This window comes from Oncorhynchus masou, chromosome 1, assembly GCF_036934945.1.
Source record: "Oncorhynchus masou masou isolate Uvic2021 chromosome 1, UVic_Omas_1.1, whole genome shotgun sequence".
NCBI classification, from domain to species: domain Eukaryota; kingdom Metazoa; phylum Chordata; class Actinopteri; order Salmoniformes; family Salmonidae; genus Oncorhynchus; species Oncorhynchus masou.
In genome coordinates this window covers 25,944,933-25,968,409 of record NC_088212.1, presented here as the reverse complement: position 1 = coordinate 25,968,409, position 23,477 = coordinate 25,944,933, and the positions used below count along the sequence as shown (strand labels likewise).

Sequence of the window (23,477 nt, the reverse complement as noted above, 5' to 3'; positions counted from 1 at the left end):
CAAGATTGAGACATGCTGTGCCCCAATCCTCCTCTCCTTCCTGAGGAGTCTAACTGATGAGCAAGTCCCATGTCTTTTTCCAACCTCACATACAACAATTTATAGTCATAGTGCACCTTCTAACCACAAAGGGGATTTCAAACACTACACCTAACCCTAACATCACTGTAGCCACACCCCTAACTCTTCCTGTAAATCAAGAACAAAATGTCTCATGTACTTGCTAATAGCTTAATTAAATACACGTTTATTTTCCCTAACATGGCTATCTAGTGACTCCACTAACTCAACAGCAGTGTGCAGGTACAATATGTTTCCTTTCTTTTCTTTTCTCTAGCCAATGGAGAGTGATTCAGCATGGCATGAAAAATAACGTAAGTCTCTCCACATAAGGTTCTGGTCAAAAGTTGTGCGCTATATAGGGAATGGTGTCATGGAATTACTTGATTGACAAAAACATTACTCTGTTTGTTGGCCATAGCTCACATTCGAGCAGCTCTCCATGCTGTGTCTGAAGATTGTTAAAGTCGTGACCCAGACAGCCCTCCGCATTCTCCTACCAGCGCTAGCTCGTATCATGGGGGTGAACCTGAGGAGTGGGGCAACCTCCCCAGAATCCCAGTGCTCTGAGGATTCCTTAGACAGTCTGGATGAGAGAGAGAAAAGGCTGCTGATCAGTGAGATGAACTACTGGACCAAGGAGAGGAGGAGGAATGGCAGTGCAGGGTGCCGCCAAAAATCCACTTGCAGAACCTCATCACCATGCTGTTCGCCTAAGAGGTATGTTCACAGCAATATTTCAACTTAATAATTGCAAGACCTGACCCATACTTATCATAAATTATTAACTTGGAATTCACACCTTGTAGTTTTAAGTTCTGGTCAGAAATGTTGCCACGGAGGGGTGGGTCCAGGTGAAAGTCATTTTTAACTGGGTAAGCCATAATGTCATCTATGAATAAATAGATCAGGTACATGTCTTTCAGAATTAATCATATTCTGATGTTGTACAAACATAAAAATCAGGCAAAAAAATTGTGTCAGTTGGCTTTCGGCTTCTAGAACTACGGTGGTATGAGATGTAATCCATCATTGCTCTAATTTGGTTTTCAGGCTCACTAATGACCCAGATTAGATACAGTTGGTCACATTTGCATGGCATAAGTGGTGATTGTGTGTTTATCTTCAAGGTCCCAGACCTCATTGCACAGCTTGCCTGCAACTAGAGAGGCTCCCCTCATGGAGGAGCCTCTGAAGGCTCTTTTTGGGGTAACGGAAGAGAGCCTCCTGATATCCCTGGTTGAGGGTCACTCCAACCCCACCTCCTCCAGCTCCTTCGAGTTGAGCTGTGCTATCGTGGGGGAGGTGGTACACCAGCTTAACTCTGGCCTCTCAGTGGCCATTCAGGCCAGCCCGGGGAGTTGCCCCCCTATGGACAGTCAGGACATAGCAGCAGGCAAGGAGGTCATTCGGGTAGCCTCGGTGCAGATTCTGGCCGAGCTACAGAGCCAAACGTCTGAGCCAGAGTGGGTAGGGTTTATCGAGCCCCTCATGGACCCTGTGACCGATGATGTGCTGGATGCCATTGTCGGCACAATGGACAAAATGGCACAGGACTTCAACATCCTATTGGATCTGGCCAAGAAGATGACAATCTTGGGGTCTAGATTTCTGACCAATCTTCAATGTGACCTTGATGTTGAGTGTCCATCTGGGAAAGAAGGGACCACTCACTTTCTCAAAGAGACTGGATCCTCTACCAGTGTGGTGGCCAGAAAGATTCAGACCCTCTCTAGCCCCGACTTTCAGTCTAAAGCCCTGAAGGCGGTGAGCACCATCCTTACAAGGAAAGTCAGCAGCTCTTCTGGCATGGTTCCTTCCTCTAGGCCTTCTAGTGCTGCTCCTAGCCTTACTGAAGCCCCCCTGAATACCAGCTGCACAGCCCTGACATCTGTAACCTCCACTGCCACAGTGATTGTTAAGGCATTTGTGGGAGGCATGGAGACGATAGCATCATTTGAAGGCACATGTGAAGCAGTTGATTGGCCAGTTCCTGTAAATGACCACAAAACAGGATCTTCACAGATGATAACCTTCTCTCTAGCCCGCACACTCTACGGCCGTATACGAGCAAAGCTGAGGGACCTTTTAACTCTATCCACTCGAGAAGAAGGTGTGGCTAAGGATGCTTCTCTTCAGGAGTCTTCAGAAACCCTGGAAAAGGCAACTGTTTCAACTGTTGAAGTCCAGTTACCCAGCACCGAACTTAGTAGAGTTCCCAGTGAGAGCCAACCAATACCAGCTCTCTGTCGCTCCAATCTGGATACCAGTACTCAAGAAGTTCTTAGCAGTGTTTTTTCCATCTACAAGTCAGAGTTATCAAAAGTGGAGAGTAAATCCTTGGCCGTTGTCAGTTCATCTGATGAGTCCCTAGAGGCTTGTTGGTTTGTTGATGGTGTCCTATCAAAGCTCGATGACTATACTATTTCCCAGTCACCCTCACCCAATGAAGACTTGAGCGTGAGTACTCAATATTCTCAACTGAGCTCAGAAGAGAGTGTCAGAATCACAGAGTCCTCTACTAGTCTGATTCAGAGCATTAAGAAGCTCTCTAGCAATGACTTCCAGACTCAGGCAGAAGAGGCAGTGAGTAAAGTGCTGATGAGATCCAGTCATTCCTTTATCACACAGATCAGCCATACTGGTCTTCAGAAAAGTCTGCAGGCTGGCTTATCATCTAGCTCACCATCAGAGATCCATGTCCTTTCAGAATCCATGTCCTCCATGTCCTCTGAGAATACAGCCTCTGTATTAGTGGAAACCTTTGTCAAAGGAATGGCGACTATTTCCCAGAAAAATGAGTCCACTGACACTGTGCTACTGGAAAAAAGTGGGAGAGTTTCGCAGTGCTCCCACGGGGGCTCCCAACTGGATGATACTGAATTGAGTGTTAAAATATCAGAGGAGAAGCTTTGGTCAACAGCTAAGACCATCTGCGTCAGTATGAAGAACACACTTAAGGATTTCTTCACAGGGCTGAAGCCATCCGGATCCGAAAGGACAGAAAATGCTTCTTCCAAAGAGACCCTTGGGGAAATCCTGATTGCTATCCAGAGTGAAATCTCAAACTCAGGGCGAATGAAGGATTCCAGGGAGCTCCTTCAGATCAATGATATGTTAGGAACTATGCTGAAGGAGGTTGAGAAAAGTGAGGATGACAGTGAACAAGTCTGCCAAGACATCCCTAGAACCTGTTCATCTTTGTCCACTTCTTTAAATGGTTGTAGTTCCTTGTCCAGCTCTTCAAAGGGTCCTAGGTCAGAGTGTGAGTTAGAGATCAACCTCCCTGGCACTCCCATCCCTGACCAAGTGCCTTTTGATCTGACCTGCCCCATCGTCAGGAGCTCCTGCATCGACACCAGGGTCTCTAAAATGCCAGAGATTTCTTCAAGTGACCTAAAGGCAAAGATGATGGCACACACAGATGAACCCCTGCATCGTGACAGTCCAATGACTGACAGCAGTCGACCGCCGAGTGCTAAAGCCTCTTTTCGATCCTCCACTCTGTCTTTCACCAGCAAGGGAACCTCTTTGGTACCAAAGGGAGATGGGATTGACATTGAAGAGAAGGAGGTGTGCATCCCCAGCAGCTCTGGCCATCTGAGGGAGCTCTTAATCACCCCGGACATCAGCAGTGCCACTGCATTCCCATTGCAGTACTTGATGGACTCCAGCAAAGATGATGGCATCTGTTTTGTCACCATACTGGTGATAAGGTTGCTATCGGTGATCAGACCCTCAGCACTAGATGGACCCTCCCAACAGGCAGCAGATCTGACAGAAACATGTCAGCAACTCATCAGACAAATCCTGTCTGAGTTCTGTGCTGCATCCAGATTCTCCAGGACACAGGCATATTCCCAGAACCTGAACATCCGAAGGGTGTTCAGAGGTGTACATAAAAACCTCATGGAGGAGTTTGGCTCTTATAACACCCTGCAAGCAGCTATTTCCTCCCAGGACCCTGCATTTGACAGAGTCCTGGTCAAGTCCTTGACCCAGCAGCTGGTACAGGGATGCAAGGAGGCGTCAAAACCAGCTTCTGCTGCAACAAACCCATCAGACCAGGCTGAGACAGAGAGGGGGGCTGAGCAGAAAGCAAGAAGGAGCTTCCTTTGCTTTTCAATGACCAAACTCAGGATCAACTTCAAGGTATAGCAGGGAGTCAGCGTTTGTTTTTTGTTCCAGTTAGGTGCTGATGTTATTGATGTGGCTATGATAAGACAAATACATGAAATAAATATGTTTTATTCATCACTAAATTGTTGCCTTGGATTCAGAAGTGTTCCATTTATTTATTTATTCTCTGTACCATTTTCTTTACCTTTCTTCTGTTAGCGTTCCAAGAGAGGAAACAAAAAGGACTGCCATTCAGTCCAGGAACAGACTGCGATTCCCTCTACTGACAGACATTGCATAGGTAAGGATGTTTTAGAGCTCTGCTATAGCTTGTAGTTTTGTTTAGGTGTGTGTTAGAAACATAGGTATGGCTACCAAACTCATAGCACTGTTATTTTTCAATGTTACTATACTGCATCCCTCTCTCACTCTCTCTTACCCCATCCATTTCTCTTGTGTTTCTAGCTCCCGTTGGAGAGGTTTCTCCCTCCATATCTCAGCCTGTCAAAAAACGATCCTTGATTGTCAGGGTCTTTTCAGCAATGATGAAGCCATTCAGGCGCTTCACCAAGAAGAACCTGTAACCTGTTACGCTGCATGAATAACTACTTTTGTAACAGCAAGACTTTTGACAAGAGGAATTTCTGCATGTCTACCCTTTCAAAGTCTATTTGATCAAATAAATGCACATTATTTTACAAGAATTTCAAGTGTTTTGGAAGATTGGTAAAACTGAAGCAGCTTTTCTCAGAGAAATGCACTAGTTCCACTTGGTTACACATTTATTGTGCAGTTTTTGAGTTGGCAGGACTTGGGGCAGCAGGTAGCCTTGTGGTTAGAGTGTTGGGCCAGTAACTGAAAGGTTGCTAGGTCAGATCCCTGAGCTAACCATGTAAAAATATGGACGTTCTGCTCCTGAACAAGGTAGTTAACTCACTGTTCCTAAGCTGTCATTGTAAATAAGAATTTGTTCTGAACTGACTTGTCTAGGAAAATAAATAAAATAACCAGAGCTTGACTCCAATACAATAGTTGCTGCATAGACTGTCAGATAACCAGATGTTCTCAATTAATTTAGTTAGATTGGTAAGAGCTTATTAGCAGCAAGGGGAAAACACATAGAGGAGAATTAGCTATCTGCAGCTAGATCAACCCTCTGAGATGTTTTCTGTATGTTGAAAATATAAGGTCCAACAGTTGACAGTGTATGTCAGAGCAAAAACCAAACTATGAGGTCGATGGAATTGTCCATAAGGCTCAGAGACATGATTGTGTCAAGACACAGATCTGGTGAAGGGTACCAAAATGTTTCTGCAATATTGAAGGTCCCCAAGGACACAGTGGCCTCCATCATTCTTAAACGGAAGAAGTTTGGAACCCCCAAGACTCTTCCTAGAGCTGGCCGCCAGGCCAAACTGAGCAATCGGGGAGAAGGGCAGTGCAGTGGAGTAGCTTCAACAGCCATAGGCCCAGGGATTTCACATCACATTCCATGATGCAATGCAGAATACGGCTTCACATAGAACAATCACCAAACCCATAAGATAACACTTAGCACAGCCAAACATCATGTATCACATGAAGAGGCATGTGTGTTCTCCAGACGTGATACCTTGTCATGGACCTGCTGTTTTGATCTTCGCTCTCTCTCTCCCTCTCTCCCTCCGTCTCCCTCTCTCTCTCTACCACACCTGCTGTCTCGACCTCTGAATGTTCGGCTATGAAAAGCCAACTGACAATTACTCCGGAGGTGCTGACCTGTTGCACCCTCTGTAACCACATTATTTTGTTGACTTTACTTGAAGAACGATCTGGCCTTAATGGCCATGTACGCTTATAATCTCCACCGGCAGAGCCAGAAGAGGACGAGCCAGCCCTCAGAGCCTGGTTCCTCTCTAGGTTTCTTCCTAGGTTCCTGTTTTTCTAGAGAGTTTTTCCTAGCCACTGTGCTTCTAAATCTGCATTGCATGCTATTTGAGGTTTTAAGCTGGGTGTCGGAAAAAGCATTTTGTGACATCTGCTGATGTAAAAAGGGCTTTATAAATAAATTGTACTGATTGATTGATGATTGATTGTATGAAATGGAGTAGCATATATCCATCATGTAAAATGAACATTGAGCACGGTCTCCATGGAGTATAGCACTGCAGCCTTAGGCAATGTATATTTATGTGGTGCATAACATTATCTCATATCACATGCATGGCAAGTCATGATTGATGTAATTAGATGCTCTGGAGAGATCCCACCCTCCTTCCCCAACACATGTAGAATGCTTAGAAACCACCACAAACCTGTGAAATCGATCAACAGATGATGTTTAATCTCCTCTCAAGGTCTGTTGATTTACAGTATCTCAGAATCAGGAACTGTCATATCCCATGTGATGTGTCAAAACAAGTTGATACATGTGTTATCATGGTGCATTGGGTATGTATTTGTATTTATTGTGGATCCCCTTTAGCTGCAGCAGCTACTCTTCATGGGGTCCAGTAAAATGAAGGCAGTTATACAATTGTAAAAACATTCCTATACATTCACAACAGATTTCACAAAATCCATGTTCCTGTTTGATTTCGGGGTAGGCTGTCAACAGCACGTACTGTGACACTATGATATGTATTCTGATCAAGTCAACAATACCTCTAAGCATATCTGACGTCATGTATTTGATATCTTTATGTGAAGGTTAATGTCCATATTGACATCAGTTCATTGTGTTTGAGGACGGTTCACTGACCGGTTTTCAACGAATACGATTAGACTAGTTTAACAGTTACAGAACAGCTGCAGTATCAGAGGCGCAGAGCCTTAATTAACGAGCTACACATAATGGCTGACGACAGCCAGGTAAGGTTCATTTTAGCCTCCGTTTAATGAGCTTTACAGTTGTCCTAATTCCATCTTGTTCTAATGGCAAGTCTGCCTTAAGTGCAGAAACTATGGTTGATATTAGAAAATAAGTATGATTGGAAGTTTAGGCAAGTAATTCCAATTGGGGAATTGTTGTGGGATGTTAGCATACCATATTGCGCGTGTAGCATTCGTGCCGTGGAGGATTGTGTAGGCCGGCAGGTTGCTACAGGATCCTAGTATCATGTATGTTATAGGGATCAGATCTAGCTGACTTTTTCACCTGAACTGCTCATTGGCTGTCCATAATGAGCCCAGCGAGCAGGATGTGTAGCTGGGCTCTGCAATAATTAGCTCCCAGAGCAATTACAAATAACTATTCTTGTTTTAAAAGCGTCATTACAACTAGCAACATAACGGTCAGTCACCTCTAAGCAGGACTCAGTAGAAACGCTCTGTGTTGGATTTGTCCATGTCTCGCTAAATTAACCTAGCTACCATAACAGCCGTGGAGAATTTACACTATAGTTTTAAGGGATCTCTCTGAAGGTTTTAGATGATACAGTGGTGCTTCGTCCTCTGGATGAAGAACCATACATCTCGGCTCGGCTTCATTGCATTATTATTTGGGAAACGTTGACATGCCATTTGTGTTGACGGATGGATGAAAATAATGTAATTATAGTGTCGTGATACATAGGCTAGCAGGAAAATCCGCATGAGATATCCATAGAACTGAGCCCTGCTCCATTTCAGCACCATGCCGCGGTCTCAGGTGCTGCCCAGACTCGCAACATTTCAGCACCATGGCACAGTCCCCTGACGCCAAGAAACGTGTCAGCTCTATGCAGCGGGCAGCTCCACAGTGCTGAAATAGTTCAAGCCCCCTTGAACATCTTTGATTTGAAATAATTCTGCAAGTGGTTATTATTTATTGCACGTCCTAGTTTTGCAGCTTTGCAACCTCAGAATTATAGCTAATGGATGGCAGCGAGTTACGTTTTTGTGCATGGTGATGAATGACGATGCATGATAAACCATAAATTAAACGCAAAAACGTGCACTTAGACATATTTTCGTTCGGCAGAACTTTGACAAGCTTTGATTTGTTTTCTAATTACATTGACAATTCATATAGACATTAGACTTAGGCCTAATTGTGACATCATGTGTGTATGTCATCTTTGGAGAATGCTCTGGCTTCAGCCAATCGGAATCGAGTATTCAACAATGCTTTGGCATAATTCAAGGACATTCATATTCACTTCAGTTGTTTGCCGATGGTTCACTGACGTTTTTTCAAAGGAGGTATTAGTATTTCCTCTAAACAGCCTACAACAATAAGCAACACATCATGTCAGATGACAGCAAGGTATGGTTCATTTAGCCTATTTTGAGTTTAGAGGAGAAATTGCTAACAATATAGTAGGTCACTAACACAGCAGTAGGTCTCACTGGTTTGATCCATGGACTGAAATTTGACCACTATTGCCGTTTTGTTTAAAATAGGAGCGAATAAGTTCTTTCACAAAGTCACAACCTAGGATTGATATTGACCTCTCAATTATCCACCAGAGCGTGAAATGGGAGGATCCCCCGGATGACCAAAATAAGGTTGTGGAGAATATGAAGGACGAAACAGAGACACATGAGACCAACAAGAACAGGACAGGAGGCAAGGTATGAAATATGCTGTCCTTTACACATGCTCTGCCTATTTAGGCACAGATCTAGGATTAGTTTACTATCACTAAATCCTAGCCTTAAAGCATTAGGAAGAGACGCTACACTGACCTTAGATCTGCTATAAGACCTATAATCTGTTGTCATGTAGGCTAAACGTAAGTCCAGTGGCTGTGCCAAGAAGACTTCCGTGGAGGAGGACAGCAGCATTGGTGCAGGTCTGAGATTACTTCATGTTGGGTGCAGGTTGTGTTCAAATTCATCAGCACTAATCTGAGAAGATAGTATCTATATAGGTGAAAGCAATATAGTGGAGGGCCGCAGAGAGATGTGCTTTTACCTGTCCAGTGCAATCAAATCACTAAAGGTGAAGGAAATTAGGGATCACGTTCAGATTCAACTTTAGATTTCTCTTTGCGGTTTCCCAGAGTCTTCTCAGACACCCGGGTGTGGTTTCCGGGATAGGGGATCTATCATTGAGCAGCTGGAGAAGGAGGCTCAGAGGACTCTAATGCCTTCTCTCAAGATTGAGACATGCTGTGCCCCAATCCTCCTCTCCTTCCTGAGGAGTCTAACTGATGAGCAAGTCCCATGTCTTTTTCCAACCTCACATACAACAATTTATAGTCATAGTGCACCTTCTAACCACAAAGGGGATTTCAAACACTACACCTAACCCTAACATCACTGTAGCCACACCCCTAACTCTTCCTGTAAATCAAGAACAAAATGTCTCATGTACTTGCTAATAGCTTAATTAAATACACGTTTATTTTCCCTAACATGGCTATCTAGTGACTCCACTAACTCAACAGCAGTGTGCAGGTACAATATGTTTCCTTTCTTTTCTTTTCTCTAGCCAATGGAGAGTGATTCAGCATGGCATGAAAAATAACGTAAGTCTCTCCACATAAGGTTCTGGTCAAAAGTTGTGCGCTATATAGGGAATGGTGTCATGGAATTACTTGATTGACAAAAACATTACTCTGTTTGTTGGCCATAGCTCACATTCGAGCAGCTCTCCATGCTGTGTCTGAAGATTGTTAAAGTCGTGACCCAGACAGCCCTCCGCATTCTCCTACCAGCGCTAGCTCGTATCATGGGGGTGAACCTGAGGAGTGGGGCAACCTCCCCAGAATCCCAGTGCTCTGAGGATTCCTTAGACAGTCTGGATGAGAGAGAGAAAAGGCTGCTGATCAGTGAGATGAACTACTGGACCAAGGAGAGGAGGAGGAATGGCAGTGCAGGGTGCCGCCAAAAATCCACTTGCAGAACCTCATCACCATGCTGTTCGCCTAAGAGGTATGTTCACAGCAATATTTCAACTTAATAATTGCAAGACCTGACCCATACTTATCATAAATTATTAACTTGGAATTCACACCTTGTAGTTTTAAGTTCTGGTCAGAAATGTTGCCACGGAGGGGTGGGTCCAGGTGAAAGTCATTTTTAACTGGGTAAGCCATAATGTCATCTATGAATAAATAGATCAGGTACATGTCTTTCAGAATTAATCATATTCTGATGTTGTACAAACATAAAAATCAGGCAAAAAAATTGTGTCAGTTGGCTTTCGGCTTCTAGAACTACGGTGGTATGAGATGTAATCCATCATTGCTCTAATTTGGTTTTCAGGCTCACTAATGACCCAGATTAGATACAGTTGGTCACATTTGCATGGCATAAGTGGTGATTGTGTGTTTATCTTCAAGGTCCCAGACCTCATTGCACAGCTTGCCTGCAACTAGAGAGGCTCCCCTCATGGAGGAGCCTCTGAAGGCTCTTTTTGGGGTAACGGAAGAGAGCCTCCTGATATCCCTGGTTGAGGGTCACTCCAACCCCACCTCCTCCAGCTCCTTCGAGTTGAGCTGTGCTATCGTGGGGGGAGGTGGTACACCAGCTTAACTCTGGCCTCTCAGTGGCCATTCAGGCCAGCCCGGGGAGTTGCCCCCCCTATGGACAGTCAGGACATAGCAGCAGGCAAGGAGGTCATTCGGGTAGCCTCGGTGCAGATTCTGGCCGAGCTACAGAGCCAAACGTCTGAGCCAGAGTGGGTAGGGTTTATCGAGCCCCTCATGGACCCTGTGACCGATGATGTGCTGGATGCCATTGTCGGCACAATGGACAAAATGGCACAGGACTTCAACATCCTATTGGATCTGGCCAAGAAGATGACAATCTTGGGGTCTAGATTTCTGACCAATCTTCAATGTGACCTTGATGTTGAGTGTCCATCTGGGAAAGAAGGGACCACTCACTTTCTCAAAGAGACTGGATCCTCTACCAGTGTGGTGGCCAGAAAGATTCAGACCCTCTCTAGCCCCGACTTTCAGTCTAAAGCCCTGAAGGCGGTGAGCACCATCCTTACAAGGAAAGTCAGCAGCTCTTCTGGCATGGTTCCTTCCTCTAGGCCTTCTAGTGCTGCTCCTAGCCTTACTGAAGCCCCCCTGAATACCAGCTGCACAGCCCTGACATCTGTAACCTCCACTGCCACAGTGATTGTTAAGGCATTTGTGGGAGGCATGGAGACGATAGCATCATTTGAAGGCACATGTGAAGCAGTTGATTGGCCAGTTCCTGTAAATGACCACAAAACAGGATCTTCACAGATGATAACCTTCTCTCTAGCCCGCACACTCTACGGCCGTATACGAGCAAAGCTGAGGGACCTTTTAACTCTATCCACTCGAGAAGAAGGTGTGGCTAAGGATGCTTCTCTTCAGGAGTCTTCAGAAACCCTGGAAAAGGCAACTGTTTCAACTGTTGAAGTCCAGTTACCCAGCACCGAACTTAGTAGAGTTCCCAGTGAGAGCCAACCAATACCAGCTCTCTGTCGCTCCAATCTGGATACCAGTACTCAAGAAGTTCTTAGCAGTGTTTTTTCCATCTACAAGTCAGAGTTATCAAAAGTGGAGAGTAAATCCTTGGCCGTTGTCAGTTCATCTGATGAGTCCCTAGAGGCTTGTTGGTTTGTTGATGGTGTCCTATCAAAGCTCGATGACTATACTATTTCCCAGTCACCCTCACCCAATGAAGACTTGAGCGTGAGTACTCAATATTCTCAACTGAGCTCAGAAGAGAGTGTCAGAATCACAGAGTCCTCTACTAGTCTGATTCAGAGCATTAAGAAGCTCTCTAGCAATGACTTCCAGACTCAGGCAGAAGAGGCAGTGAGTAAAGTGCTGATGAGATCCAGTCATTCCTTTATCACACAGATCAGCCATACTGGTCTTCAGAAAAGTCTGCAGGCTGGCTTATCATCTAGCTCACCATCAGAGATCCATGTCCTTTCAGAATCCATGTCCTCCATGTCCTCTGAGAATACAGCCTCTGTATTAGTGGAAACCTTTGTCAAAGGAATGGCGACTATTTCCCAGAAAAATGAGTCCACTGACACTGTGCTACTGGAAAAAAGTGGGAGAGTTTCGCAGTGCTCCCACGGGGGCTCCCAACTGGATGATACTGAATTGAGTGTTAAAATATCAGAGGAGAAGCTTTGGTCAACAGCTAAGACCATCTGCGTCAGTATGAAGAACACACTTAAGGATTTCTTCACAGGGCTGAAGCCATCCGGATCCGAAAGGACAGAAAATGCTTCTTCCAAAGAGACCCTTGGGGAAATCCTGATTGCTATCCAGAGTGAAATCTCAAACTCAGGGCGAATGAAGGATTCCAGGGAGCTCCTTCAGATCAATGATATGTTAGGAACTATGCTGAAGGAGGTTGAGAAAAGTGAGGATGACAGTGAACAAGTCTGCCAAGACATCCCTAGAACCTGTTCATCTTTGTCCACTTCTTTAAATGGTTGTAGTTCCTTGTCCAGCTCTTCAAAGGGTCCTAGGTCAGAGTGTGAGTTAGAGATCAACCTCCCTGGCACTCCCATCCCTGACCAAGTGCCTTTTGATCTGACCTGCCCCATCGTCAGGAGCTCCTGCATCGACACCAGGGTCTCTAAAATGCCAGAGATTTCTTCAAGTGACCTAAAGGCAAAGATGATGGCACACACAGATGAACCCCTGCATCGTGACAGTCCAATGACTGACAGCAGTCGACCGCCGAGTGCTAAAGCCTCTTTTCGATCCTCCACTCTGTCTTTCACCAGCAAGGGAACCTCTTTGGTACCAAAGGGAGATGGGATTGACATTGAAGAGAAGGAGGTGTGCATCCCCAGCAGCTCTGGCCATCTGAGGGAGCTCTTAATCACCCCGGACATCAGCAGTGCCACTGCATTCCCATTGCAGTACTTGATGGACTCCAGCAAAGATGATGGCATCTGTTTTGTCACCATACTGGTGATAAGGTTGCTATCGGTGATCAGACCCTCAGCACTAGATGGACCCTCCCAACAGGCAGCAGATCTGACAGAAACATGTCAGCAACTCATCAGACAAATCCTGTCTGAGTTCTGTGCTGCATCCAGATTCTCCAGGACACAGGCATATTCCCAGAACCTGAACATCCGAAGGGTGTTCAGAGGTGTACATAAAAACCTCATGGAGGAGTTTGGCTCTTATAACACCCTGCAAGCAGCTATTTCCTCCCAGGACCCTGCATTTGACAGAGTCCTGGTCAAGTCCTTGACCCAGCAGCTGGTACAGGGATGCAAGGAGGCGTCAAAACCAGCTTCTGCTGCAACAAACCCATCAGACCAGGCTGAGACAGAGGGGGGCTGAGCAGAAAGCAAGAAGGAGCTTCCTTTGCTTTTCAATGACCAAACTCAGGATCAACTTCAAGGTATAGCAGGGAGTCAGCGTTTGTTTTTTGTTCCAGTTAGGTGCTGATGTTATTGATGTGGCTATGATAAGACAAATACATGAAATAAATATGTTTTATTCATCACTAAATTGTTGCCTTGGATTCAGAAGTGTTCCATTTATTTATTTATTCTCTGTACCATTTTCTTTACCTTTCTTCTGTTAGCGTTCCAAGAGAGGAAACAAAAGGACTGCCATTCAGTCCAGGAACAGACTGCGATTCCCTCTACTGACAGACATTGCATAGGTAAGGATGTTTTAGAGCTCTGCTATAGCTTGTAGTTTTGTTTAGGTGTGTGTTAGAAACATAGGTATGGCTACCAAACTCATAGCACTGTTATTTTTCAATGTTACTATACTGCATCCCTCTCTCACTCTCTCTTACCCCATCCATTTCTCTTGTGTTTCTAGCTCCCGTTGGAGAGGTTTCTCCCTCCATATCTCAGCCTGTCAAAAAACGATCCTTGATTGTCAGGGTCTTTTCAGCAATGATGAAGCCATTCAGGCGCTTCACCAAGAAGAACCTGTAACCTGTTACGCTGCATGAATAACTACTTTTGTAACAGCAAGACTTTTGACAAGAGGAATTTCTGCATGTCTACCCTTTCAAAGTCTATTTGATCAAATAAATGCACATTATTTTACAAGAATTTCAAGTGTTTTGGAAGATTGGTAAAACTGAAGCAGCTTTTCTCAGAGAAATGCACTAGTTCCACTTGGTTACACATTTATTGTGCAGTTTTTGAGTTGGCAGGACTTGGGGCAGCAGGTAGCCTTGTGGTTAGAGTGTTGGGCCAGTAACTGAAAGGTTGCTAGGTCAGATCCCTGAGCTAACCATGTAAAAATATGGACGTTCTGCTCCTGAACAAGGTAGTTAACTCACTGTTCCTAAGCTGTCATTGTAAATAAGAATTTGTTCTGAACTGACTTGTCTAGGAAAATAAATAAAATAACCAGAGCTTGACTCCAATACAATAGTTGCTGCATAGACTGTCAGATAACCAGATGTTCTCAATTAATTTAGTTAGATTGGTAAGAGCTTATTAGCAGCAAGGGGAAAACACATAGAGGAGAATTAGCTATCTGCAGCTAGATCAACCCTCTGAGATGTTTTCTGTATGTTGAAAATATAAGGTCCAACAGTTGACAGTGTATGTCAGAGCAAAAACCAAACTATGAGGTCGATGGAATTGTCCATAAGGCTCAGAGACATGATTGTGTCAAGACACAGATCTGGTGAAGGGTACCAAAATGTTTCTGCAATATTGAAGGTCCCCAAGGACACAGTGGCCTCCATCATTCTTAAACGGAAGAAGTTTGGAACCCCCAAGACTCTTCCTAGAGCTGGCCGCCAGGCCAAACTGAGCAATCGGGGAGAAGGGCAGTGCAGTGGAGTAGCTTCAACAGCCATAGGCCCAGGGATTTCACATCACATTCCATGATGCAATGCAGAATACGGCTTCACATAGAACAATCACCAAACCCATAAGATAACACTTAGCACAGCCAAACATCATGTATCACATGAAGAGGCATGTGTGTTCTCCAGACGTGATACCTTGTCATGGACCTGCTGTTTTGATCTTCGCTCTCTCTCTCCCTCTCTCCCTCCGTCTCCCTCTCTCTCTACCACACCTGCTGTCTCGACCTCTGAATGTTCGGCTATGAAAAGCCAACTGACAATTACTCCGGAGGTGCTGACCTGTTGCACCCTCTGTAACCACATTATTTTGTTGACTTTACTTGAAGAACGATCTGGCCTTAATGGCCATGTACGCTTATAATCTCCACCGGCAGAGCCAGAAGAGGACGAGCCAGCCCTCAGAGCCTGGTTCCTCTCTAGGTTTCTTCCTAGGTTCCTGTTTTTCTAGAGAGTTTTTCCTAGCCACTGTGCTTCTAAATCTGCATTGCATGCTATTTGAGGTTTTAAGCTGGGTGTCGGAAAAAGCATTTTGTGACATCTGCTGATGTAAAAGGGCTTTATAAATAAATTGTACTGATTGATTGATGATTGATTGTATGAAATGGAGTAGCATATATCCATCATGTAAAATGAACATTGAGCACGGTCTCCATGGAGTATAGCACTGCAGCCTTAGGCAATGTATATTTATGTGGTGCATAACATTATCTCATATCACATGCATGGCAAGTCATGATTGATGTAATTAGATGCTCTGGAGAGATCCCACCCTCCTTCCCCAACACATGTAGAATGCTTAGAAACCACCACAAACCTGTGAAATCGATCAACAGATGATGTTTAATCTCCTCTCAAGGTCTGTTGATTTACAGTATCTCAGAATCAGGAACTGTCATATCCCATGTGATGTGTCAAAACAAGTTGATACATGTGTTATCATGGTGCATTGGGTATGTATTTGTATTTATTGTGGATCCCCTTTAGCTGCAGCAGCTACTCTTCATGGGGTCCAGTAAAATGAAGGCAGTTATACAATTGTAAAAACATTCCTATACATTCACAACAGATTTCACAAAATCCATGTTCCTGTTTGATTTCGGGGTAGGCTGTCAACAGCACGTACTGTGACACTATGATATGTATTCTGATCAAGTCAACAATACCTCTAAGCATATCTGACGTCATGTATTTGATATCTTTATGTGAAGGTTAATGTCCATATTGACATCAGTTCATTGTGTTTGAGGACGGTTCACTGACCGGTTTTCAACGAATACGATTAGACTAGTTTAACAGTTACAGAACAGCTGCAGTATCAGAGGCGCAGAGCCTTAATTAACGAGCTACACATAATGGCTGACGACAGCCAGGTAAGGTTCATTTTAGCCTCCGTTTAATGAGCTTTACAGTTGTCCTAATTCCATCTTGTTCTAATGGCAAGTCTGCCTTAAGTGCAGAAACTATGGTTGATATTAGAAAATAAGTATGATTGGAAGTTTAGGCAAGTAATTCCAATTGGGGAATTGTTGTGGGATGTTAGCATACCATATTGCGCGTGTAGCATTCGTGCCGTGGAGGATTGTGTAGGCCGGCAGGTTGCTACAGGATCCTAGTATCATGTATGTTATAGGGATCAGATCTAGCTGACTTTTTCACCTGAACTGCTCATTGGCTGTCCATAATGAGCCCAGCGAGCAGGATGTGTAGCTGGGCTCTGCAATAATTAGCTCCCAGAGCAATTACAAATAACTATTCTTGTTTTAAAAGCGTCATTACAACTAGCAACATAACGGTCAGTCACCTCTAAGCAGGACTCAGTAGAAACGCTCTGTGTTGGATTTGTCCATGTCTCGCTAAATTAACCTAGCTACCATAACAGCCGTGGAGAATTTACACTATAGTTTTAAGGGATCTCTCTGAAGGTTTTAGATGATACAGTGGTGCTTCGTCCTCTGGATGAAGAACCATACATCTCGGCTCGGCTTCATTGCATTATTATTTGGGAAACGTTGACATGCCATTTGTGTTGACGGATGGATGAAAATAATGTAATTATAGTGTCGTGATACATAGGCTAGCAGGAAAATCCGCATGAGATATCCATAGAACTGAGCCCTGCTCCATTTCAGCACCATGCCGCGGTCTCAGGTGCTGCCCAGACTCGCAACATTTCAGCACCATGGCACAGTCCCCTGACGCCAAGAAACGTGTCAGCTCTATGCAGCGGGCAGCTCCACAGTGCTGAAATAGTTCAAGCCCCTTGAACATCTTTGATTTGAAATAATTCTGCAAGTGGTTATTATTTATTGCACGTCCTAGTTTTGCAGCTTTGCAACCTCAGAATTATAGCTAATGGATGGCAGCGAGTTACGTTTTTGTGCATGGTGATGAATGACGATGCATGATAAACCATAAATTAAACGCAAAAACGTGCACTTAGACATATTTTCGTTCGGCAGAACTTTGACAAGCTTTGATTTGTTTTCTAATTACATTGACAATTCATATAGACATTAGACTTAGGCCTAATTGTGACATCATGTGTGTATGTCATCTTTGGAGAATGCTCTGGCTTCAGCCAATCGGAATCGAGTATTCAACAATGCTTTGGCATAATTCAAGGACATTCATATTCACTTCAGTTGTTTGCCGATGGTTCACTGACGTTTTTTCAAAGGAGGTATTAGTATTTCCTCTAAACAGCCTACAACAATAAGCAACACATCATGTCAGATGACAGCAAGGTATGGTTCATTTAGCCTATTTTGAGTTTAGAGGAGAAATTGCTAACAATATAGTAGGTCACTAACACAGCAGTAGGTCTCACTGGTTTGATCCATGGACTGAAATTTGACCACTATTGCCGTTTTGTTTAAAATAGGAGCGAATAAGTTCTTTCACAAAGTCACAACCTAGGATTGATATTGACCTCTCAATTATCCACCAGAGCGTGAAATGGGAGGATCCCCGGATGACCAAAATAAGGTTGTGGAGAATATGAAGGACGAAACAGAGACACATGAGACCAACAAGAACAGGACAGGAGGCAAGGTATGAAATATGCTGTCCTTTACACATGCTCTGCCTATTTAGGCACAGATCTAGGATTAGTTTACTATCACTAAATCCTAGCCTTAAAGCATTAGGAAGAGACGCTACACTGACCTTAGATCTGCTATAAGACCTATAATCTGTTGTCATGTAGGCTAAACGTAAGTCCAGTGGCTGTGCCAAGAAGACTTCCGTGGAGGAGGACAGCAGCATTGGTGCAGGTCTGAGATTACTTCATGTTGGGTGCAGGTTGTGTTCAAATTCATCAGCACTAATCTGAGAAGATAGTATCTATATAGGTGAAAGCAATATAGTGGAGGGCCGCAGAGAGATGTGCTTTTACCTGTCCAGTGCAATCAAATCACTAAAGGTGAAGGAAATTAGGGATCACGTTCAGATTCAACTTTAGATTTCTCTTTGCGGTTTCCCAGAGTCTTCTCAGACACCCGGGTGTGGTTTCCGGGATAGGGGATCTATCATTGAGCAGCTGGAGAAGGAGGCTCAGAGGACTCTAATGCCTTCTCTCAAGATTGAGACATGCTGTGCCCCAATCCTCCTCTCCTTCCTGAGGAGTCTAACTGATGAGCAAGTCCCATGTCTTTTTCCAACCTCACATACAACAATTTATAGTCATAGTGCACCTTCTAACCACAAAGGGGATTTCAAACACTACACCTAACCCTAACATCACTGTAGCCACACCCCTAACTCTTCCTGTAAATCAAGAACAAAATGTCTCATGTACTTGCTAATAGCTTAATTAAATACACGTTTATTTTCCCTAACATGGCTATCTAGTGACTCCACTAACTCAACAGCAGTGTGCAGGTACAATATGTTTCCTTTCTTTTCTTTTCTCTAGCCAATGGAGAGTGATTCAGCATGGCATGAAAAATAACGTAAGTCTCTCCACATAAGGTTCTGGTCAAAAGTTGTGCGCTATATAGGGAATGGTGTCATGGAATTACTTGATTGACAAAAACATTACTCTGTTTGTTGGCCATAGCTCACATTCGAGCAGCTCTCCATGCTGTGTCTGAAGATTGTTAAAGTCGTGACCCAGACAGCCCTCCGCATTCTCCTACCAGCGCTAGCTCGTATCATGGGGGTGAACCTGAGGAGTGGGGCAACCTCCCCAGAATCCCAGTGCTCTGAGGATTCCTTAGACAGTCTGGATGAGAGAGAGAAAAGGCTGCTGATCAGTGAGATGAACTACTGGACCAAGGAGAGGAGGAGGAATGGCAGTGCAGGGTGCCGCCAAAAATCCACTTGCAGAACCTCATCACCATGCTGTTCGCCTAAGAGGTATGTTCACAGCAATATTTCAACTTAATAATTGCAAGACCTGACCCATACTTATCATAAATTATTAACTTGGAATTCACACCTTGTAGTTTTAAGTTCTGGTCAGAAATGTTGCCACGGAGGGGTGGGTCCAGGTGAAAGTCATTTTTAACTGGGTAAGCCATAATGTCATCTATGAATAAATAGATCAGGTACATGTCTTTCAGAATTAATCATATTCTGATGTTGTACAAACATAAAAATCAGGCAAAAAAATTGTGTCAGTTGGCTTTCGGCTTCTAGAACTACGGTGGTATGAGATGTAATCCATCATTGCTCTAATTTGGTTTTCAGGCTCACTAATGACCCAGATTAGATACAGTTGGTCACATTTGCATGGCATAAGTGGTGATTGTGTGTTTATCTTCAAGGTCCCAGACCTCATTGCACAGCTTGCCTGCAACTAGAGAGGCTCCCCTCATGGAGGAGCCTCTGAAGGCTCTTTTTTGGGGTAACGGAAGAGAGCCTCCTGATATCCCTGGTTGAGGGTCACTCCAACCCCACCTCCTCCAGCTCCTTCGAGTTGAGCTGTGCTATCGTGGGGGAGGTGGTACACCAGCTTAACTCTGGCCTCTCAGTGGCCATTCAGGCCAGCCCGGGGAGTTGCCCCCCTATGGACAGTCAGGACATAGCAGCAGGCAAGGAGGTCATTCGGGTAGCCTCGGTGCAGATTCTGGCCGAGCTACAGAGCCAAACGTCTGAGCCAGAGTGGGTAGGGTTTATCGAGCCCCTCATGGACCCTGTGACCGATGATGTGCTGGATGCCATTGTCGGCACAATGGACAAAATGGCACAGGACTTCAACATCCTATTGGATCTGGCCAAGAAGATGACAATCTTGGGGTCTAGATTTCTGACCAATCTTCAATGTGACCTTGATGTTGAGTGTCCATCTGGGAAAGAAGGGACCACTCACTTTCTCAAAGAGACTGGATCCTCTACCAGTGTGGTGGCCAGAAAGATTCAGACCCTCTCTAGCCCCGACTTTCAGTCTAAAGCCCTGAAGGCGGTGAGCACCATCCTTACAAGGAAAGTCAGCAGCTCTTCTGGCATGGTTCCTTCCTCTAGGCCTTCTAGTGCTGCTCCTAGCCTTACTGAAGCCCCCCCTGAATACCAGCTGCACAGCCCTGACATCTGTAACCTCCACTGCCACAGTGATTGTTAAGGCATTTGTGGGAGGCATGGAGACGATAGCATCATTTGAAGGCACATGTGAAGCAGTTGATTGGCCAGTTCCTGTAAATGACCACAAAACAGGATCTTCACAGATGATAACCTTCTCTCTAGCCCGCACACTCTACGGCCGTATACGAGCAAAGCTGAGGGACCTTTTAACTCTATCCACTCGAGAAGAAGGTGTGGCTAAGGATGCTTCTCTTCAGGAGTCTTCAGAAACCCTGGAAAAGGCAACTGTTTCAACTGTTGAAGTCCAGTTACCCAGCACCGAACTTAGTAGAGTTCCCAGTGAGAGCCAACCAATACCAGCTCTCTGTCGCTCCAATCTGGATACCAGTACTCAAGAAGTTCTTAGCAGTGTTTTTTCCATCTACAAGTCAGAGTTATCAAAAGTGGAGAGTAAATCCTTGGCCGTTGTCAGTTCATCTGATGAGTCCCTAGAGGCTTGTTGGTTTGTTGATGGTGTCCTATCAAAGCTCGATGACTATACTATTTCCCAGTCACCCTCACCCAATGAAGACTTGAGCGTGAGTACTCAATATTCTCAACTGAGCTCAGAAGAGAGTGTCAGAATCACAGAGTCCTCTACTAGTCTGATTCAGAGCATTAAGAAGCTCTCTAGCAATGACTTCCAGACTCAGGCAGAAGAGGCAGTGAGTAAAGTGCTGATGAGATCCAGTCATTCCTTTATCACACAGATCAGCCATACTGGTCTTCAGAAAAGTCTGCAGGCTGGCTTATCATCTAGCTCACCATCAGAGATCCATGTCCTTTCAGAATCCATGTCCTCCATGTCCTCTGAGAATACAGCCTCTGTATTAGTGGAAACCTTTGTCAAAGGAATGGCGACTATTTCCCAGAAAAATGAGTCCACTGACACTGTGCTACTGGAAAAAAGTGGGAGAGTTTCGCAGTGCTCCCACGGGGGCTCCCAACTGGATGATACTGAATTGAGTGTTAAAATATCAGAGGAGAAGCTTTGGTCAACAGCTAAGACCATCTGCGTCAGTATGAAGAACACACTTAAGGATTTCTTCACAGGGCTGAAGCCATCCGGATCCGAAAGGACAGAAAATGCTTCTTCCAAAGAGACCCTTGGGGAAATCCTGATTGCTATCCAGAGTGAAATCTCAAACTCAGGGCGAATGAAGGATTCCAGGGAGCTCCTTCAGATCAATGATATGTTAGGAACTATGCTGAAGGAGGTTGAGAAAAGTGAGGATGACAGTGAACAAGTCTGCCAAGACATCCCTAGAACCTGTTCATCTTTGTCCACTTCTTTAAATGGTTGTAGTTCCTTGTCCAGCTCTTCAAAGGGTCCTAGGTCAGAGTGTGAGTTAGAGATCAACCTCCCTGGCACTCCCATCCCTGACCAAGTGCCTTTTGATCTGACCTGCCCCATCGTCAGGAGCTCCTGCATCGACACCAGGGTCTCTAAAATGCCAGAGATTTCTTCAAGTGACCTAAAGGCAAAGATGATGGCACACACAGATGAACCCCTGCATCGTGACAGTCCAATGACTGACAGCAGTCGACCGCCGAGTGCTAAAGCCTCTTTCGATCCTCCACTCTGTCTTTCACCAGCAAGGGAACCTCTTTGGTACCAAAGGGAGATGGGATTGACATTGAAGAGAAGGAGGTGTGCATCCCCAGCAGCTCTGGCCATCTGAGGGAGCTCTTAATCACCCCGGACATCAGCAGTGCCACTGCATTCCCATTGCAGTACTTGATGGACTCCAGCAAAGATGATGGCATCTGTTTTGTCACCATACTGGTGATAAGGTTGCTATCGGTGATCAGACCCTCAGCACTAGATGGACCCTCCCAACAGGCAGCAGATCTGACAGAAACATGTCAGCAACTCATCAGACAAATCCTGTCTGAGTTCTGTGCTGCATCCAGATTCTCCAGGACACAGGCATATTCCCAGAACCTGAACATCCGAAGGGTGTTCAGAGGTGTACATAAAAACCTCATGGAGGAGTTTGGCTCTTATAACACCCTGCAAGCAGCTATTTCCTCCCAGGACCCTGCATTTGACAGAGTCCTGGTCAAGTCCTTGACCCAGCAGCTGGTACAGGGATGCAAGGAGGCGTCAAAACCAGCTTCTGCTGCAACAAACCCATCAGACCAGGCTGAGACAGAGAGGGGGGCTGAGCAGAAAGCAAGAAGGAGCTTCCTTTGCTTTTCAATGACCAAACTCAGGATCAACTTCAAGGTATAGCAGGGAGTCAGCGTTTGTTTTTTGTTCCAGTTAGGTGCTGATGTTATTGATGTGGCTATGATAAGACAAATACATGAAATAAATATGTTTTATTCATCACTAAATTGTTGCCTTGGATTCAGAAGTGTTCCATTTATTTATTTATTCTCTGTACCATTTTCTTTACCTTTCTTCTGTTAGCGTTCCAAGAGAGGAAACAAAAAGGACTGCCATTCAGTCCAGGAACAGACTGCGATTCCCTCTACTGACAGACATTGCATAGGTAAGGATGTTTTAGAGCTCTGCTATAGCTTGTAGTTTTGTTTAGGTGTGTGTTAGAAACATAGGTATGGCTACCAAACTCATAGCACTGTTATTTTTCAATGTTACTATACTGCATCCCTCTCTCACTCTCTCTTACCCCATCCATTTCTCTTGTGTTTCTAGCTCCCGTTGGAGAGGTTTCTCCCTCCATATCTCAGCCTGTCAAAAAACGATCCTTGATTGTCAGGGTCTTTTCAGCAATGATGAAGCCATTCAGGCGCTTCACCAAGAAGAACCTGTAACCTGTTACGCTGCATGAATAACTACTTTTGTAACAGCAAGACTTTTGACAAGAGGAATTTCTGCATGTCTACCCTTTCAAAGTCTATTTGATCAAATAAATGCACATTATTTTACAAGAATTTCAAGTGTTTTGGAAGATTGGTAAAACTGAAGCAGCTTTTCTCAGAGAAATGCACTAGTTCCACTTGGTTACACATTTATTGTGCAGTTTTTGAGTTGGCAGGACTTGGGGCAGCAGGTAGCC

General features: G+C 44.6%; 2 long non-coding RNA genes across 2 annotated transcripts; both read left to right on the top strand.

Moving 5' to 3' along the window:
• Positions 1-475: 475 nt before the first annotated feature.
• LOC135549710 (uncharacterized) lies at positions 476-4,871 on the top strand. Its single transcript, XR_010457011.1, has 3 exons — positions 476-780; positions 4,399-4,480; positions 4,645-4,871. It is a non-coding gene; the product is annotated as an uncharacterized LOC135549710 (long non-coding RNA).
• A 14,072-nt stretch (positions 4,872-18,943) lies between these two features.
• On the top strand, positions 18,944-23,340 carry LOC135549671 (uncharacterized). The gene is made up of 3 exons (XR_010457004.1): positions 18,944-19,248; positions 22,868-22,949; positions 23,114-23,340. It is a non-coding gene; the product is annotated as an uncharacterized LOC135549671 (long non-coding RNA).
• Positions 23,341-23,477: the final 137 nt, after the last annotated feature.